The 19145-nt window shown below is 37.4% G+C and overlaps 1 long non-coding RNA gene across 3 annotated transcripts in view; it reads right to left on the bottom strand.

The window, feature by feature from the left end:
• Nucleotides 1-561: 561 nt before the first annotated feature.
• The window catches only part of LOC135290112 (uncharacterized), a 55903-nt gene continuing 37319 nt past the window's right edge, over nt 562-19145 (bottom strand). The window contains exons 4-5 of one of the 3 annotated variants that reach the window (XR_010352822.1): nt 14777-14862; nt 11305-11469 (exon numbers count right to left, since the gene is read on the bottom strand). This is a non-coding gene — a long non-coding RNA (uncharacterized LOC135290112). Of the gene's footprint in view, nt 2196-11304; nt 11470-14776; nt 14863-19145 lie in introns of those variants that run through there. The other 2 variants (XR_010352823.1, XR_010352824.1) reach the window with 2 other exon arrangements.

The raw sequence follows: 19145 nt of genomic DNA, 5'->3' as shown, positions 1-19145 counted from the left end.
TCAATAAGTAGGATCTTAAAAGGATTGAATTATTTGTGTCTCTACTCACTATAACAATAGTCACTGAATTTCTACATTTGGCATTGCAATTAAATGTCCAAATTTATTTGGGATAATCCCAGGCATATTGAAACAGAACCTGCATGGAAACAAAGGGATCATGAACAAGAAAATCACAGTCTAGACTGTTAGGCCAGGAGATGTGAGCTGAAACCTCTCATATTTTATGATACAAAAAATATGCAGAACAGAACTTCTACTTCCTTTGCAGATCCTTACTTTTGGTGTGGCAGATTCTAGACCAACCCTAACCCTGCAGTTAAAACAAATCTAGGCTTTTATAAAACTCATAACTGATTATTTTTTCTCCATTTTCCAAAATTTGTATTTTGCATATATTCCCCCAAATATGGAAAATTATATTCTTTTCTTTATTGTTACTCATGTACTTACAAGTTAAAAGGAAGACTTTTTTCATAGGACTAAATTCAGTAGGAAGCACAGAATACACTTGTAAGAATGGATATCTTGTAAAGAACAGTTTTTTCGCACTGACCTTTCTTCTACCTTTTTCTCATGCTTCCTTTTTCTGAGAACCAAGTTTAATCCTTTTTGACTGTTTTTTGTTTCTGTATTTTTTAGTCTTATTCCTCATCTCTTTCTCCTTCTACATCCTCTTCACAGATATCTTTGACTGTTGCAAGGGAGACCATCAGAAATGTAGTATAAATGTCCAGATCCAACCAGGAAGTTCAGCATAAGTGGCTTTTATTCTCTCTTTTTGCTATCCTAACTTGAAGGAAAGTTTCTTCAATGTGTGCTCAGAACTCAATATTGTCATAATACCAAGAAAAACTTGTGTTGCACAGAACTATGAGTTACAGGGCCATGTTCTGCCACCAGTCCTCTTAGTGCTGCAGCGCTCACTGCTGTTTGAGAATATGGCTGTATAACATAGGTATTTCTTCATGGTTCTGATCAGCATTACGAGGAAAAATCTGCAACCTGAAAGTTGTGGAACACTATGAGATGTGCAGGAGAGCCTGGAAAAGCACCATCCCTTTTCTAGTGAAGTTTCTTTCAGTGTGAGGCTCATTAAGGCTGCTGGTCCCCCAGCTACTTTGATTTCCCTGCTCAGGGAATTAGTGGTTGGCACTGCAAAGATCTGCCAGTGGGTTATGTCATCTCTGTTCTTCTGCAAAAGCATAAGGAAGTCAGATGGGAATAGGAGGGGCAGGCACTGATCTCTGCACTGTGGCGACCAGGGACAGACAGGACCTGGGCGAGTGGCCCGAAGTTATGTCAGGGGAGGTGTGGGTTGGATATCAGGAAAGGTTCTTCCCCCAGAGGGTGGTTGGGCACAGGAACAGGCTCTCCAGGGAATGGGCACAGCACCAAGCCTGACAGAGTTCCAGGATTATTTGAACAAAGCTCTCAGGCGCATGGTGTGATTCTTGGTGTGTCCTGTGAAGCACCAGGAACTGGACTCAATGAACCTGATGAGGCCCTTCCAACTCAACAAATTCGGTGATTCTTTGATTTGTGGACTTCTCAGGTCTGAATATACTGTGCTTAGGTGGTCTTGCCTTTTTTTTCCCCCTCCACACAGATGGCATTCAGTGGGTTACATTCACTTACTGAAACACATTTAAATATTAATGTAACATGTTTCTCCGCCGGCCCACAGTGGATCCAAGCTTCCTTTCCGTTCTCTCTCACATTGCCTTGTCTGCTGTGGCATACTGCGAGCAAAGTGTTATCTCTCCAATCTGATAGAGCCGCCCTCATTGTACCCTAGATGTCCATTGCAGGATCAGGGCCTGTATTAGTTTCTTTGTCAGTTTGTGTCTGTACACTTTTGCACAGCTTTGGGGAGCACTGTGGGGCCATTTGTGAAATGACAGTGCTTTCTGCCGGCGAGATCATTATAGGCAGAAGGCGTTCCAATGTGCAAATTACAGTTCTGCTTATAGGGAATTTGTTCTGCTTAAAACAAAAGAGCTCTACAAAAGGAAGGTCTCACCGCACTTTCATCTGATTTGGAGCTGCACAGCTAACTTCCATGCTGTGCAGAAATGCACAAGGAGGGTTAAGTCAGTTTTACAAGAGCATCAGTTGGGTGAAAATGCATTTGACCTTCACAGGGTTCTTGAGTCATTCTTCAGCTTGAGTGGCTGAGTGAAGAGTGTGTCATTCTGTCATATAAAAAAAAAAAAAAGAGAGAGAGAGAGAAAAAAATTTAAAAATCGATCCTGTCTACTCCTGAAAGCCTTAGATTTCATTGGTATCTAACTGACATAAATAATATTTGCTTGGGTTTTCATTGCTATTTTTATTTAAATGTTCTTGGGTATGCCAGCTAGCAGCAAGGTCCATTTTTATAGCACAGTGAATTCCCACAGTTCTGGTAAATATAATCAGATAAGGGGAAGTTGAACTTAAACTTTCTGTTGCAGTCAATAAAAGTAAACTTCATAACCCAAGACTATATCTCTATTTATAATTGCTAATTGTAAAAATCTATTCAAGGACACTCTAAAAACAGGATTATAAATCCATCTAATAAAAACCCCAAAAACATAAGAACATAGAGACAGAAAAAGGAGACAGTCAGTAAGAACTAAGAAAGAAAAAGAAGCAGAATACAAAGCAAGATATTTTCTTGAGCTTCTTACAAAACCTTACAAATGTTCCTCAAATATGTTCCCATTGTCCTTCAGTGTTTTATTATCCTTGTAGCAGAGATTTCATATTCATGTAGAAGTTTTTTGACCTGGATCTAGGTGCAATAGTGCAAATGACAATTAGAAGCATAAATTCCTGCAAGGAAAAACATATAGGAAGAAAACTATGTGTTTCCTGCATTTAAGGTTCAAATTCAAGAACTTTAGCAGATTTGCTCTAGCTATAAGAGTTATAAAGTTAAGAAGAGAGTACAGATTTGGCCAGATGATAGACATTCAAAATAAATTCCTAATCTGGCATGAGATTAAATCCCTGAGAGAGCAGTTCAAGTGAGAAACTGAAAATTTGTATAATGAGTCATCCTATGGATTAAATTGCAGACCCTTTAGATAGATACTTTAAATCAGTCAAATTAATAACTTCCACTTCCTTCTTAAGCTTCTGCTTTATTTTACTTGTTATCTATGAGGAAGGAAAAAAATTCATGTGTTCAGGCTGCATCAGCTCCAGCACTGGGCATCAGATTTTCACAATGAAAGAGGCAGTTCTTGTCTCTGTGTTTTCTGCATTGTGACCTTTGCCCAAACTGCTAAAATATCAAGGTGCATGTTTTCCCTGGATGTGGCTTCACAGCAGAGCACAGGATAACGATAGTGCACCAGCAGGATCAGGCAGTGACCCCTCTCTGTGCTGGGCATTGGTGAGGCTGCACCATAAATCCTGGGTTATTGAGGGGCTGGACATTGTCCAGAGAAGGGAATGGAGCTGGGGAAGAGACTGGAATATCAGGAGGAGCTGAGGGAGCTGGTAAGAGGCTCAGCCTGGAGAAAAGGAGGCTCAGGGGGAACCCTGTGGCTCTGCACAACTCCCTGACAGGAGGGGACAGCCCAGGAGATTTGGGCTCTGTTCCCAGGGAACAGGGACAGGAGGAGGGGAAATGGCCTCAAGTTGCATCAGAGAATGTTTGGATTGGATAACAGGAGAAGTTTATCCACAGTAAGAGCTGACAAGGCATAACAGTCTGCCAAGGGCAGTGTTGGTGTCCCCATCACTGAAGGAACTTGAAAACCACATAGATGTGGCACTTGGGGACATGGTTTAGTGGTCTAAACCATTTAGTGGGTTTTAGTGTCATGGCTTGACACTGCTGGACTAACAGTTGGACTCAATCTTAGGGGTGTTTTCTAATCTAAAAATATAGATAACTGCATGCTAAAGATGCAAAAAAATTTAACTGATCACTAACAAAGGCCTTCTAAAGAAGCAGGGGTGTGAACATTCCTCCTTACATGCATTCAAACACAGATTCTTACAAATAGGTTCTTTTTTCTTTTATTTTTCTTTTTTTTTTTTTTTCAAGAATAAGGAATAATTTCAGTTGGAAATAATTCAAATGGTCTAAATGTGACCAAAAAAAAAAAAAAAAGTACGTATTTTGTCCCTGTGGCACAAGTCAGTATGTCAGACCATTATCCTTTTTTATTCCTAGAACCACGGAGTCGCAGAATGGTTTGGGTTGAAAGGGATGTTTACAGACCAACTAATTCCAAAACCTGTGCTATGGACAGGGAATTCTGCCCTTCATGGCTTGACCATGCTTCTCTTCACAGCCCTGCTCAGCTCCAAGAGGGCCCTGAGAGGTGATGGGATAACAGGTGGAGGTGCAATGGCCACACTCTGCACCTCTGGCTGGTGAGGCTCAGTACAGGTGAGTGACGTGACCCAGCTGGGTTTAGGGCATGCTTCAGGTCAGATTTTCCATGGTTTACAAGTTTTTCCTAAATGTGTACAGGATGTCTTGTCTTCTCTGACAGCTGTGATGAAGGGCTCTAAACTGAGAGAGCTTCCTGTTTACACCACTGCTGTGCAGTCAACACTTTTATATAAAAGTGTCCTTTCGTATCAGCCCTCAGTATAAGTAATGTCTCTAAAAGAACTGAAAGCCACAACATATTATGTACCCTCTGTAATTACTCAGTACTATTTTGACATCAAAGGAACCAATGCACAATATTTGTGGTCTTCCTTTCTAAATTCACACATTTTTAGGGCAGTTAGACTGAAACACCATAATATATTTTAAAAATATATTCCCACTCTATTGACTAAAAGAAGAGGAAAGAATTCAGATAATGGAAGAACAAAGAGAATAGCTACATAAAATCAGAATCACTCATACTGTGCTTAAGATCACTGTTAAAATGTTGGGGTTTTTTTCTTTTTTAATGAATATGAGTGTTTTGAGAACAATTTTTACAAAGGAGAAAAAGGAGAAAGCAAGTAAAGTATATTTAAGATCTCCTCAAAGACATCCAGAGTTAATAATGATATACACTGCAGAAAGAACAACTGTGAGATGGGTGCAAAATGCCACAAACCCAGCTAATTAAAAATGAGGTTATTAGTTTTTAGTTACACTGCAGTTAGAGATAATGCTACAAGGAGCCTGAGTGAAAGCACATTTTATATTGTAGTAGGAATTGCATTTTATGTGGCATTTTATTTTATTTTAAGGGGCGCTTCTGTTTAGAGAGATGAAGGTTTCAATTATGAGTTAAAATGGACTCACTGTGGCTTTTCTGTATATTTAAGGGGGGGAGAAGGGGATGAGAAGGGTACAAACTTTCTTCCAAATTTGGCATTCCACCAGAAACAGCAGTAAAAATTTGTTCCTCACCATAAAGACAGCTGCCTAGATTTCCAAGATATGTGGGAATGCCTGACATCTATGGATTTTGTTTTCCAGGATGATCAATAGAAATTATTCACTAGTTTTGAAAGTGTAGCTCTAAATATCATTCTCAGTGTGATTCTAACTCTTTTCCAGTAGATTTATTGCAGGATTTTAAAGCAACTCAGGTCCTACACACAGAGAAATAAACAAAAACAAAACAAAACAAAACAAGTTTGATACTTTAAAAGTATTTCACAAGTTAGTGCTTTTAGAAATACAACTTTTGTTTACATAGATACTTAATATTTAAATAGATGCTGAGACTTTTGAATGGGTTCATATAAACTGATCTATGAGTGCCTACATCTAAAGCCCATTCCAGAGTAAGGTTTTGGGACTTTGTGTAAGAATCACGAGTATAATTGTCCAGCCACTCAGGTCACTGATGGAATCATAGAATCATAGGACAATTTTTATTGGAAGGGACCTCCAAAAGCCATCAAGTCCAACCCCCCTGCAATTAGAAGGGATACCTTAAACTAGATCATGTTGAAATCTTTGATTCTGCATTAGTCTAAGCATTTCATTATTCTGTACACCAGTAATTCTGTATTACCTATAATATGATAAGACAACATAAGTAATTTATTCATATATTTTGAAACATCTTTAGTTGAAACAGTATTCACTATCTGAAGGAAGCAACAAAATATTTGAAAAATTTAACTAAAAAGAAAAAAAACTAGGATCTTACCTCCTAAAATAAAATTCAACCAAAAAAAAAAAAAAAAAAAAAAACCCAAACAAAAAAACAAACCATAATTTGCATTTTCTATCTCCCCATTTATCTATCCATTTATCCATCTACATCTGGGTTGAACTACATAATATGGCATCTTCTCTGCTGCTACAACACGCTCAAAATTAAAATGCACTCTAATATAAAGATTAATCTAGTTAATCCAAAATTTTTTCTTTGATATATGAAAGCAAAGGTAAAGTAGTTTTGCCTGTGCATAAAATCAGGTCAAGGGAATTTAATACATATTTTAGCTACATTCAAAGAGTCACAAATGCACAGCTACCTTTGACTTGTGTTTTTAGCTATATAGTCTTTTCTGTCCAAACCTAAAGCTTTGTTTGCAGAGAAGAATGTAAGAGACACATGAAGGATAATTTTCCTATCACCTGGAGCTGTCAGCCAAGACAGTGAATACTGTCTTTAGGCTAATCTAAAGCTCAGAGTGTAACACAATAAGGTCTGCTTCTTCTTTTGGTTTTTCACCAAATTAAGGACAGCACAGTCCAAAGGATTTAATTATGTACTTGCACTTCTAAGCTACTCAGTGCTAGAAAATATTCCTGTGCTCTGGAATATAATTGCCTATAAAGTTAAATTGTTAAACTTATCCCTAGTACAGTTTTGTCATTTGGTAGCCAGCATTCCCCAGACATTTTCTGGGAACAGTTCAGGAGACAAAATGGATGACTCTCAACAGGCATTTTGGATGTGACCACCCAGAAGAACATCCAGTAAGGTGCTGGACTGTTCCATGCCAGCTGGCTTCTGCATCCAAATCCAGCTCTGTGCACATATAATTTGCTAGTAGAGGTGTGATCTTCGTTTCACTTTTCATGTTACATAACACCACAGCACACAATATTGAGTTGTAGAGGTCTGGAATGGTTTGGGTTGGAAGAGACCTTAAAGTTCACCTTGTTCCACCATGCAGGGACACTTTCCCTAGGCCACATTGCTCAGAGCCCCACCCAGCCTGTCCTGAACATTTATGGGGATAGGGCAGCCACAACTTTTTTTAGACAACCTTCTCAAATGTTTCTCTATCCTCCAAGTAAATTTCTCCCATATATCTTGGTCTAAACCTACCATTTTTCACTTTGAAATCTTGTTCAATCACCCCGTTATCCATGCAGGATTTCTGTTGGTTTTTCCTGACTTTCTCTCTGTTGGGACACATCACTGTTGAGCTTCAAGGAGGTAATCCTTAATTATTAACCAGCTTTCTTGGGTCTCTTTTGGGTCCAGGGCTGTTTCCCACAGCAGTCTACCAAGTAGTTCTTTGAAGAGACTGAAGTCCCCTTTCCTGAAGCCCAGGGCAGGAAATGTGTCCTTGTTGCTTCACATTCCCCACCACCCCCTGCTTGGTGTTGAGCACAAGGTCCAGCACAGCAAGCCTCCTCATTGTTGTTCCTCTATCCCTTAGAGAAGTGATTTGTCATCAGCACATTCCAGGAACCTGCTGGGTTGCCCCTGCTCTGTTGTTTTGTCCCTCCAATCAACATCAAGGTGGTTAAAGTGAATACTATATAGAAAATATATTGAAATGTGAATGAAGTGCTGAATTAAACCAAGAAAACTTCCTCCAGAATCTGCTTGGTAACAGGTTTAAGAAGGGAAGAATTGCCTACTTGTGTCCATTTTGGCTTGGGAAGTATTTCAAAATTAAGAACTTAACTGTGAATTACAAAACACAGCTCCATCCCAGTTCTAAGTAGTAGAGACTTGGCAAGTTTAAGAAAAAAAATTTGCAGCATGTGTCAGTTGTTCAGCACACACACTCACATGCACATACACACTTAATTCAAAGAAAATAAACAATGCCTAATGCTTTGAAAAGGTCACTCAGTCTTTCTGGTGCAGACACTTTGCTCCCTTTGTGACCATTTTAACAAAGAGCACTCTTTCTGACTTCAGCCATTTAAAAAGCCAACCTTTATGCTTGAGACTCCCCTCATCTCTATTGATGTACTCTCATGTGTTGAGGGCTTTGCTCCTGAGGAAAACATATCACTCTCCCTCCCACCCACCATGCTAATCTCGACACAAACATCAGAACCTTCATCTACAGTTTAACATTTCAAACGGGAATTTGTAAGCATCCAGAAAAAAGAAAAAAAAAAAAAGTGGGTGGGGGTGGTGAGGGAGGAAGGGAAAATATCCTTGTGCCTCTAAGCGGAGATAAGCAAGCAGAAAACTTTATCAGCCCTGAGGTCCAGGGCAAAGAATCCAGCTTTTTCCAGGCATCAGTCCCCTGTACAAGATGGGTTGGGGCACAGACTGCCATGATGAGCTTGCATGTTCCTGGGTAGCCACACCCCAATCTAGCAATCATGTCAAGGTAAAAGAAGACACTGGTAAAAGACCCAGCAGTTTCTACTCTGTGTGACTATCAGGACGACAATGAGAAGATGAAACAAATCTCACCGTGATGGTAGGAGCAGTTTGAACGTGCAGGCAGCAACACAGCCAGGATGTGTTCCACATGTTTTCATTCTAACCTGGATGGGGGCTGAGACCATCTGAATTGTAAAGGTGGCTGTCTTTTAGCATGCAGGGACATTGGAGGAGAAGCAAAGTGGTCAGGACTTAAAACCACATCTCAGATGTTTTACTGCAAATCAGGTGTGCTTTCCCTTTATTGACTAATCAGTGGCAAGGGACTAAGCCAACTGCTTGTGCTGAGGAGAAATAACAGCTCTTGGATTCAGTCAAACAAAAAGGAAAAGTTGTTTGTATACTGTGGTGCACATTTTTGTGGGAAAATATGGGCTGCATTTATCTGACTAATAGAGATATTTGCATGGATATCCCATGGATATCCCTGATAGGGATATCCATGCAAATATCTCTATTAGTCAGATAAAAGCACTTGTTCCCTCTTTTTGCATCTGCAAAGTCTTGCTAAGTCTCCCTTTCAAGTAAACCGAAAGAAAGCAAAAGTTTTTTATTGTGCATATATCAAAAGCTGCCCAGAAAAGTGATTTCTGGGTTTCCTCTTCCTATCCTCTGACTGAGAGGAGTCCCAGCTGACTGCAGATTTTCACTTTGCTAGATCTTGCCAGCCTAATATGGTGAGCTGGGTCTCATCCCCATTATTCTGAAGGTTGTTTTTTAAGTTACTCTGGGGTACATGATCAACTGATCATCACACACAACAGTTGAAAGTTTTAAATCAGGAGACTTCCTGGGAAGTGCTAAAAAAACCCCCATATTCTGTCCTACAATTCATTACAAGTAAAGGATCAAGGAGATGACTGAATGCACTCTTAGTACTTCTTTAGAGATCTTTGCATTTTACTATATTAAGACAACAGGATCTCTAAAGATTTATTCTCCAGAAAGGGAATTCCTGTCTTTTAGTGAGCCTTTCATCAGAGAGATGGGTTATTTCAGCACAAGATCTTGTTCCTAAAAACTGCTCAAAAACCACTCCACAACAGCAGTTTTCCTCATTAAAAATATCTTTCATTTTACGTAGAAAATAAATATGTAGTGAAAAATTTTGCACCATTATCATTGTAATGTTTTATTTTAATTAATGTTTTCTTTGAAATTGTGCACTTCTATTTATCAAGTTCATTTTTATGACACAGCTTTTGCCTTATCTATTTAATGAAGTTAAATATATAACAAGAAAATGTGACTTCTTGTGATGAAAACTATTTAATAGATAAATTATTTTGTAACAAATATCTATTGAAAAGGCCACAAATATAAACACACAAAAAATCCAATATTAACTCTGAAAAATGGATACAACTTCAAAACACATTTTCCTTTTCTTCCAGAAATGATTTTATTAAAAAAAATTCACAACCTTCTTTGTATTTTTGTTTTAGTTTCACAATTAAATGGGGGAGAATTAATTAAAAAATAAATTAAGAAAGGTATTTTACACATGAAACCTTATAAACCTCATGTATTTATTTTTCTTCACTGCATTTGTTTAATACAAACATGAACTTTGAAGAAGCTTCTGAAGGCTTCTGTAGGGACTAGTATCACCAGCAGAATATACAGTATTCTTTGTTAGGGAGAAGGAAAAGCTGATCCTTTAGGGGTCTTATCCTAACACATTGCAGTGGACACTATCTGAAAAAAACTAATGAAAGCACTTGTTCCCTCTTTTTGCATCTGCAAAGTCTTGCTAAGTCTTGTCAGCACAGATGATGATGCAGTTTCCAAAGTGAAAAAAATATACACATAGTTGTCCAAAAATAATTTGAACCACACTCACCCATTCCATTGACATACATTTCTCTCCATGATTTCTTTCTGGGATACACATATTGTAGGCACAAAAAAGAAGCAAGTATCTTTTCCAGTCTCATTGTTTATGGTGAGATTTGGTGAAGTGCCTCAGTGTCATCCCTCTCCCCCACTCCCCCCTTTTCCTAAGCATTCTCTTTCATCAGTGTGACTTACTGGGAGTGCAGAGTTTCTACCTGAGATCAATGCAGGAGCAGGGAACATCTCCCACCTTTGTGGAGTTACCACAGCCACGACGTCCTTAGAAACCAACCTGTTCATTGCAAGTCTCCTGTTGAAGCACTGACTCATCCCAAACCTGCTTAGCTGATGAAATCTGACAGCATCACAGCTTGAGTTGGCCCAACCTACTTAGCTTATGGGATCTGACAGGATCACAGCTGGAAGTGCCCCAGGAGATCTGATGGGATCACAGCTTGAGGCTTAGCTAGAGAAACAGCATATATACAATGATCCAAAGTTTGCTTAAATCTTAAAACACATCCTAAAATGAAATCTTCTCCTCAGCTTTAAGAAAAAACAAACAAGCAAAGAAACACAACTTTTATAACAATATATTATTATTTCTTTTTCTATTATTTACTTTCTTACTGTCTGTATGCACTTCATAAGACATAAAAATCAACCTGCAAACAGATTAAAGAATTCTCATGAGGATTACTATCCAAGCCACCAAACCTAAGGGCATGAAGATGCTTGAAGTTTACTGGCAGTCTAGTCAGCTGTCAGAATTTCTTTATCTTTTAGTAGATCCATTTGTAGGGTGTGAGATCAAACAAACCTTTGCCAGAACGTCAGATAAATTTTACCTTAGCTCAGTTCTTGTAGGAGTATCAAAAGTGACTACCACCTTTTTTGTCATAACAGGGATTTTCTCAGTTTATTAATTAGTATAATTGTATGTGCATAATGTTTTATTGGATGCCTAGAAAGTGCAATGAAATATAACCAATATATTTACGTTTCCTTCTTATGCCTTCCATAGGCCAGCTCTGTGGCTGTAACTTTGGTTTACCTCTCAGAACATTATTGGAAGGGTCTGAAAGGTAAGTTTTTTAATGTGAATATCATAGAACTCCACATTTATATTTTGTAGTCAATAAACACATCTTTTTTCCTTTTATGTTTTCTGATATTAAAAAACAAATTGATGAGATATTTCAGTATTCAAATGTTAGTGTATAGCTAGGAAACTAGAAGGTTTCAAACAGAAAACAAAACTAAAAAAATTGAACAAGCAAAACAAAAATCAAAAACTAATAAAAAACTAAGACAAATCTCTTAATATAAGTTAAAGTATTTTTAAAAGTGAGAGATAATTGTAATAAGGACAATTAAATAGTAATATTTAATTAAATAAATAATTACTAATGATGTGTTAAAATTACTGGATGTGTTAAAACTGTAGACATTCACTCTGATGATTTTGGCTTCCTTTTCTCACTGTATAACTTTATTTCATTGCAAGGCTGCCTAAAATGCTTTATCAAAGAGCAGATCTGTTGCACAATAAACCATTCAAAATGAACAAGTAGAATGTACCTAGTTCAGAGACAAATCATCTCCTTTGCTCTCTATTTCGGCTAAATACATTGAGAAAGATTCTTTATACTCAAGGCATCAGATGAATTTTCTTGATTTTATTAAACCTTCAGACTATGTTCATTAGTTGATAACAGCAATTGACAACAGTTACTTGAAGGATTCAAATTAAAAGTGAAATATTTTTGGACACCTGAGTCACATGGAAAGCATGACATGGAGAAATGCTGAGTAGTTCATTGACAGCAACCTAGGAAACATCTTCAGATTGGCTTGCTTTCTACAGTAGACTAAAATACCTCCTCAGCACTTGAAACTCAGTTAAAGTTCATGGAAATCAGGTCATAAAGACTTTCCTTGTCCATCTATCTAAAGCAGTGTTCTTCAACATTTTCAGGTTAGTGACCCGCCTTATCAAGTAAAAATTTTCTCTGACCCTCTTACATTAACTATGAAAATAGGCGTACATAATGTATTTATGATAACAATGATATGCCTGTATAATTTAGTTGTGTGCATGTTTCAAGAGGTCGACAGAGAACGCTTGACCTTGAAGATGAAGGGTGACTGTGGGAGACTTTCATTTTCTTTGTTGATGCAACAATTTTAACTGCTTCAAGCTGACATTGCTTTTCTTTGATGACCATTGTGTCACAGTCCAGAACATGTGAAGTTAATCTAAGGTGGTCAGCAAATATTCCTTTGTAAGTTTTCTGGATAATGGGTTCCCTGTCCTGAAATATATTTGAAAAGTTTGAAGGCAAAAAAAGGCTTTTTCAAATTTGTCAGGAGGATTCTTCTTCCTGTGTTCTTTCTTTATCCATAAATTGTTATGTTTCATTCAAGAAAGAATTTTTAATATACAGAAATTTTCATTGCAAAATTAGCAACATGTTTTATCACCCTACTTTAAGAATAGTTTTTTGAAATAAGTAGTACAAATAATGAACTTGATAAAACACAATTACAAAATTTTTGGCCTAAAAAGTTTGGTCAACTCATGCACAGTTGCATCTTTTTCCTGACATGTGTGGTATTTGGAATATAATTGCATTTCAATGTTGCATGAAGTTCATCAAAATTGTATCATAATTCCTTCTTTCTACAGCTTTTACCTATTCCACAGTTCACTCTGTGTGGGGAGACACAAGCAATCTTCAGATTTCCTTTATATAGACAAGAAATATGAGATGGGTAGCTTAATAGGGGTTGCTAAGATGGGCCATTTGTGTGAGATACTTGGACTTACGTGTATCCTTCCTTCCAAAGATGTAGGGTAGTCAAATAGACTTCAAAACACACAAACAAATGAAAAAATAATTTAGCAGAACATTTTTATTTTTATTTTAGAGGTCTGGAGGCATTCAAGAGTTGATTTATGCCTTCTAGCTTAGACACTCATAATGCAGTTGGTGGTGCCTGTTAAATTCCCTAGGCTCTTTCGAGGTGTGATGCATGTCAGCTAAAGTACACAGCTAAAGTAGATGAGATTAATTGCTCCCTAAAAGAGCCCAGCACCCCACCTGACTGCCACGAGTGCCTGCAGAGCCTGGGGTGAGCCTTGCTCAAATGCAGAGCTCTGCTGATACCTGAAGCCAGACGAGATGAAACCTGGACTGGGATAATCTATCAGAAAATATAGTTAAACTCCCTGCAGAGTTTCAGACACCAAGGAAAACATCACCTATACCAGATAAAGGCTGGGTTTCATCCCTTTTTGTGTCTTGCATAGGACGAAAGCCAGCTGAGTTGGCCAAAGGAAGGGTGGTCAGAGTGTTGCTTCCTCAGGAGCAGTATCACTTCTTGGAGAGAATTGTTTGAAAAATGATGGTGCATAAGTGTGTGAGGCTCAAGGGCAGTAGCTTACCCAGTGTTAGCATAGCTGACATGCTGACAGTTTATATGGAATTTATGTGCCCATTTACTCTGCTTTTTATGGGAAAATATGCTGTTACTTTACAGCTGCCACATCACATGCTACTTATCCTGCCTCAGAGCTACAGAGCACCTTCCTCAAGGAAATATACATACATCAAGTGGTTATGTATTTTTAAACAACATTGTAAGGAGGAAATAATAAAATATGCATTATACTGCATACTTGCAGCTTTTAATTTTTCTATATAATTTATTTAGCAGTTTTAACTTATACTACAGTCATTTGCAGTTATTTTCTTCCATTCACATATTTGGAATGAGATAAAGAAATTGTGAACAAGGTAGTATTTTCAAAAGGACAAAAGAACATGATGGAAATCTGTGGAGGTTCCACAACAACAGAAATACAACAGGAACAAACATTTAAACAGGGCTGATAAGAGGTGCTCTACAATGCTGAATATGAAATATATCACATGGAAAATTGGATGAGAGAAGGCTGGGATTAGTGACATGAGTTAGTCCAATCTTTCAATTAAAACAAAAAGTTACAAATAGGAAAAGAAATAATACTGCTACCATTACATCATCTACCAAATTATCTTGCTGATATCCTTCCTCATTCACCTTGCAATACTTTTTTTTTTCCTTGCCTGGAACTATTCCATTTTCTCATTTCAGTAGAGGAATAACTTGAAAAAGTTGCTTTTTCCTTCTGAAGTGATGCCTTAAACCAGTTTCAGTAATGATGTGGGTAATTACTTCTTACAGAGGTTAGCATGAAGAATAGCCAAAAAAGGCCATTGAGGGAGTGTTATTGCATTCCATAGAACTAATGCTGGTTTAGTCAAAACCACTGGTTTTACTTAATGTAACCCCTGTATAATGTTTGTTTTCTGCCAGGGGATGAACAGATCTTCATATACCTGAGACCTGGGGATGGAGATTCACCATTCTGTCTCTTCCTTGACACTTCTATGTGCAATCCACTTTGTGAGAGTGACTAAAAAATCTACCAAAGATTCAAAAAAAGTTGTTTAAAAAAAAAAAAAAAGCTGGGGAATGACATTTGTCACTATTTAAAAATATCTCCAGTGCTGTACCCATGTGTCTTCCTCAAGCCCTCAGGATTGTGCCACTCTGAAAAACACCTATTTAACTAAGGAGAATACTGAACTTAGGAAAACATCTAAAGTATGCAGGACTGGGGGTTGAAAATCTTTGTTTTCCCTGGGTAAATCTTGTGTTCTGCTAACCTGAAATGCTTATTTTTCTTTTTTTCTTTTTTTTCTTTTTCTTTTTTTTTTCTCAAGGGATTTTCTGATATCTAGTAGATAGCCCTATTTGGAGAGAGCAGAACTTTTGCTGGAAATGTTTGTATTTATCTGACACCCACTTCAGAATTTTTATGTTTTAAAACAACACCCTACATATTTTCCAAATGGCAACTAAAGAGGCAGAAGACAGAGACCATCCATGTGAGTGTAAATTTAAGCTATATTAAACACTGCCTACTTCAAATAAATGCTTTGATCAATCTAGCACTGCTTACAACTGACTTATTCTTGCATATGAAAGGGGAGTGGACAATTTTCTTGGGTTTGTAGTTTTTACATTTTTTTCCTGAGTAGAGAAGCAATTTTTTTTTTACCACGTTCTTTTTAAAATCAGATGGTATCCACCAAATTAAATTAACACTTGTTGCCATTCTATTTTTCAAAGTTTATTGTTTACAGAATGACAGACAGCATTAAGTATGCTTAGAAACAACATTCTTTTATTTCTGAATCAGAGAGCTGAGAAAGTCACCTTAACCTTTAAGTCCCAAGACCAAAAAAATATTCAGTTATACAAAGGTGATAGAAACCTTTGCAAGGGAAAGTAAATAAATTCATTATTAGGGGCCCTCTAAACTAGAGACAATTACAAAAGAATATGGATAAGACTGGACAGGTGAGACTCTTTGAATCCAGGGTTTAGGGACATCCGGTGAGTTTTCTGATGAGAGGTCACATGAAGTTTTTAGTGCAAATGACCAGAAAGAGAGGATAAAAAAAGCAAATGGGTAAAACAGATTTTATTACATGTAAGATATATTATATGTAATATCATAAATCCTGAAAGAAAGGTAAAGAAAATAGATTAAACTGTGGTTTTAACTTGCCTTTAAGTGTTTGAGTCCCCTTACCTGCAAAGTGGAGCCACTTTCCTTCACTGTACTGAAAAAGATGATTATCTACTTCCCTCTTTTCTCCCAATTTACACTTCCTTCCCAGCTGCTTAATGATACAGGGTCTTTTCTTCATCCCAGTACTGAAGTAATGAAGTACCAGTGATGTTTGTCCCCCAGGTCAGAAATTCATTATGAACCTCCCCACCATCAAATGAATTTTGCCATCCAGCCTTTAGTCATCTATTAATTATGCACCCTTTCCTTCTCACAACAGCTCCTGCCATAGCAGTGTCCTAACATCCATTTTACAGATGGAGTTTAACTACAGGGAGATTATATCAAGCCACAAGTTGCCTGTATGGGTGACACAATTTTGCCTGGTCAGCAGGTCCTAGGATTTGTCATTCTTTTCCTTGCACCAGTGTCCATTAGTACTCCACTGACCAACAGACCAGGAAAGAAAAATCTAAAAGCCTCTGCAATCTTGTCACACCTTTTCTGCACATGGGCTAAGGCCCAGCACAATGACTCTAGAAAGCAAGAAAAGGCACTGACAGAAACACCTTACTGAACTGAAACCAGGTGCAATGCTCTTTGGATACAACCGGAGGCTTTATGGAGTGTTTCACAAGAACAAGTCCTTGTCTATTAAAAAAAGCAAGGAACCAAGGCCACTAACTACTGTCAATAAAGAAATCTTGACCCACTTTAGCATAGGACTTGTATAGTTCTCCAAGATATGTGTGACTGACTCTTTGGTTTTGTGATAGAAAATTGCCCATTCAGTAACCTAAGTCTGTACAGTTTTGCTTTGCTTTGTTTTGGTTTGGTTTGATGTTTTGTTTTGTTTTGGTTTTGTTTTTGTTTTGTTTTGTTTCCCCGAGGGGGGAAAAGAAAAAAATCAACACATAAAGGCAAAGACCTTTTCATGCTTAGACATGGTTTGTTGATAGAGCTGGCAGTGTAAGGTTAACAATTGTACTTGATGATCTCTTAGTGGTTCTGAACTCCCATGTTGTAAGACAACTGCTTAAATGTCCATCTTGGATCACTAGGAATTAAATTTTGGGGATTGGCTGGACTCAGTGGAGAGACCAAGGGAACTGCACAGCAGCTCTTTGCAGGACAGGGAAAGGTTCAGAGGAGACTGAGACTAGCACAGAGCAGGCTGGGGGAAAAATAAGAGCTCCATATTTGGATGATTCTCAAAATAAACAGTGAATTGTGGAAGGGGTCTGACTTAATGCCCTGGATTTTGAGTGATTTGTTACTCTGGAGAAGTGGCAAGCCCTTAGTTGTGCGAGTGTTTAGAAAATTCCAGCAGACATTCACTTCCCATTTAAACTAGGAATGAAAATTCTCCATTTAGAGATCAAATTTTAATCAGAACTGCTGCAAAAGATAAGCATGTTTTCATTAACATTTCTAACACAAATGACGTCACTAATAAAAAAAATTATAATAAACTAGCTTGGATTAAAGTTTCATTGTAGTTGCTGCTGTTGCTTTATTAAGCTGCAACATACAACAACTCTAACATCTGATATATACCCAAAATGACCAATGTTAAGGTAAACTCATTTGTGAGAAAGGCAGGAAAGAGATTGAGTTATCCATAAAATATCCCAAAGGAATAATTCTAAACTCGTTCAAACTCTTTAGAGGACTCACTTAAAATTTTCCAGATAGTTAAATCTTCCTTTTAAAATTAAGTGATTTGATTTTCATTAACAAATATGGCCTGAATTTTTCAAAATTATTAGTAATTCAAAATATCTCATTTTATACATGGCCTGTATTCCCATGTGCTGAAAAGTAGGCTCCTTTAAATGGGCTTTACCTGGAAATAAAAACAGTCAAAATTAGTAGCCCATTTGAAAATTTAGATCTAAGTTTGATTATGCTTTTAACGAAAGAAATGAATACATTTCATTACAGCTTTTACTGAAAACTGAATTGAATCTTTACTTGGAGGCTATAATGGCATTCTTGTTCCATAAATGTTATCTTGTAATTTTCTTGTATTTGCCTGTCAGGCTGCTACCCATTAAATTAATTATCTAAACTATTTGAGGCAGGACTGTCTATTTTTCCCTATTGTACCTTTGTTGTAGTGGAACTGCAAAGTGAGAATAGAGCCCATAGATGTAAACAATAAGCAAAACTCCTAATGATGGCAGTGATAAGGGTGATAACATTTTATTTGCTTTTAGCTAGCAACTTATATATGAAGTAAAGAAAACATAAAATGTAAGCCTGGTCAACTTGGATTATAATTAGACTCTGATTATATGTTTGTTCAAAATAATTAGTCATTGCATGATGTGTCTTATTAGAGCTTTTACTTCTTGCGGAAAACTATTGGAAAAACCCCAAATAACTGAACCAAACAAAACCTAGGAAAAAAAAGAAAACACCACACCAAAAAAAAAAGCCCCCAATAAACAACAACAACAACAAAAAACAACAACAAAAAAACCACACACACACACACAAAAAAATCACAACTCCCAATCAGCTAGAAATGCACTGTATTTTCAGAGATTTCCAGTCTTCAAAAGGACCTAAAACATAATCCATGCAGAGTCCCTGAACATTAATGGACATTCTATTTTCCAGAGTCATAATATAATATATTCTTCGTTCAATAACTTAGGAGAAAGCAATCAATACACGGACACTACAGACTCCTGTCTCAGGATTCCCTATGGGGCATTTGGCCTCTCCTGTAATGGGCTGTGTTGTTTTTAGTGCTGCAGTGGCATCATTTAGGTTAACATGACACTTTCTTCACTCATCTGACACCAGGATGTTTGCAAGTCAAGAGGAGAAACATTAAATGGAATAAAACTGGAGGCATTAAGATGAAAGGTATTTCCCAAAGGCACAAGGAGAGGCTTTCAAGAATACAGCAAACTGAGATTTAGGAGAATGTACAGTCAGCAGACAGATTAAGGTAGGAAAATATATATATAAACCAGGTTGATATTTAAGTCATATAAAATTCTTTTGTTCTTCTCATAGAGGACAGAAATGGTAAAAGGCCCAAGGATTGGCCCGCTTCTTTTCTGGGCCTTTCCAATCAGTGAAAACTTATGTGAAGAGATTAAGATCCCTCTCAG

The sequence above is a fragment of the Passer domesticus genome, chromosome Z (genome assembly GCF_036417665.1).
Source record: "Passer domesticus isolate bPasDom1 chromosome Z, bPasDom1.hap1, whole genome shotgun sequence".
Taxonomy (NCBI): domain Eukaryota; kingdom Metazoa; phylum Chordata; class Aves; order Passeriformes; family Passeridae; genus Passer; species Passer domesticus.
The sequence above is the reverse complement of the archived record's forward strand: the minus strand, read 5'-3'. Positions and strand labels throughout refer to the sequence as shown.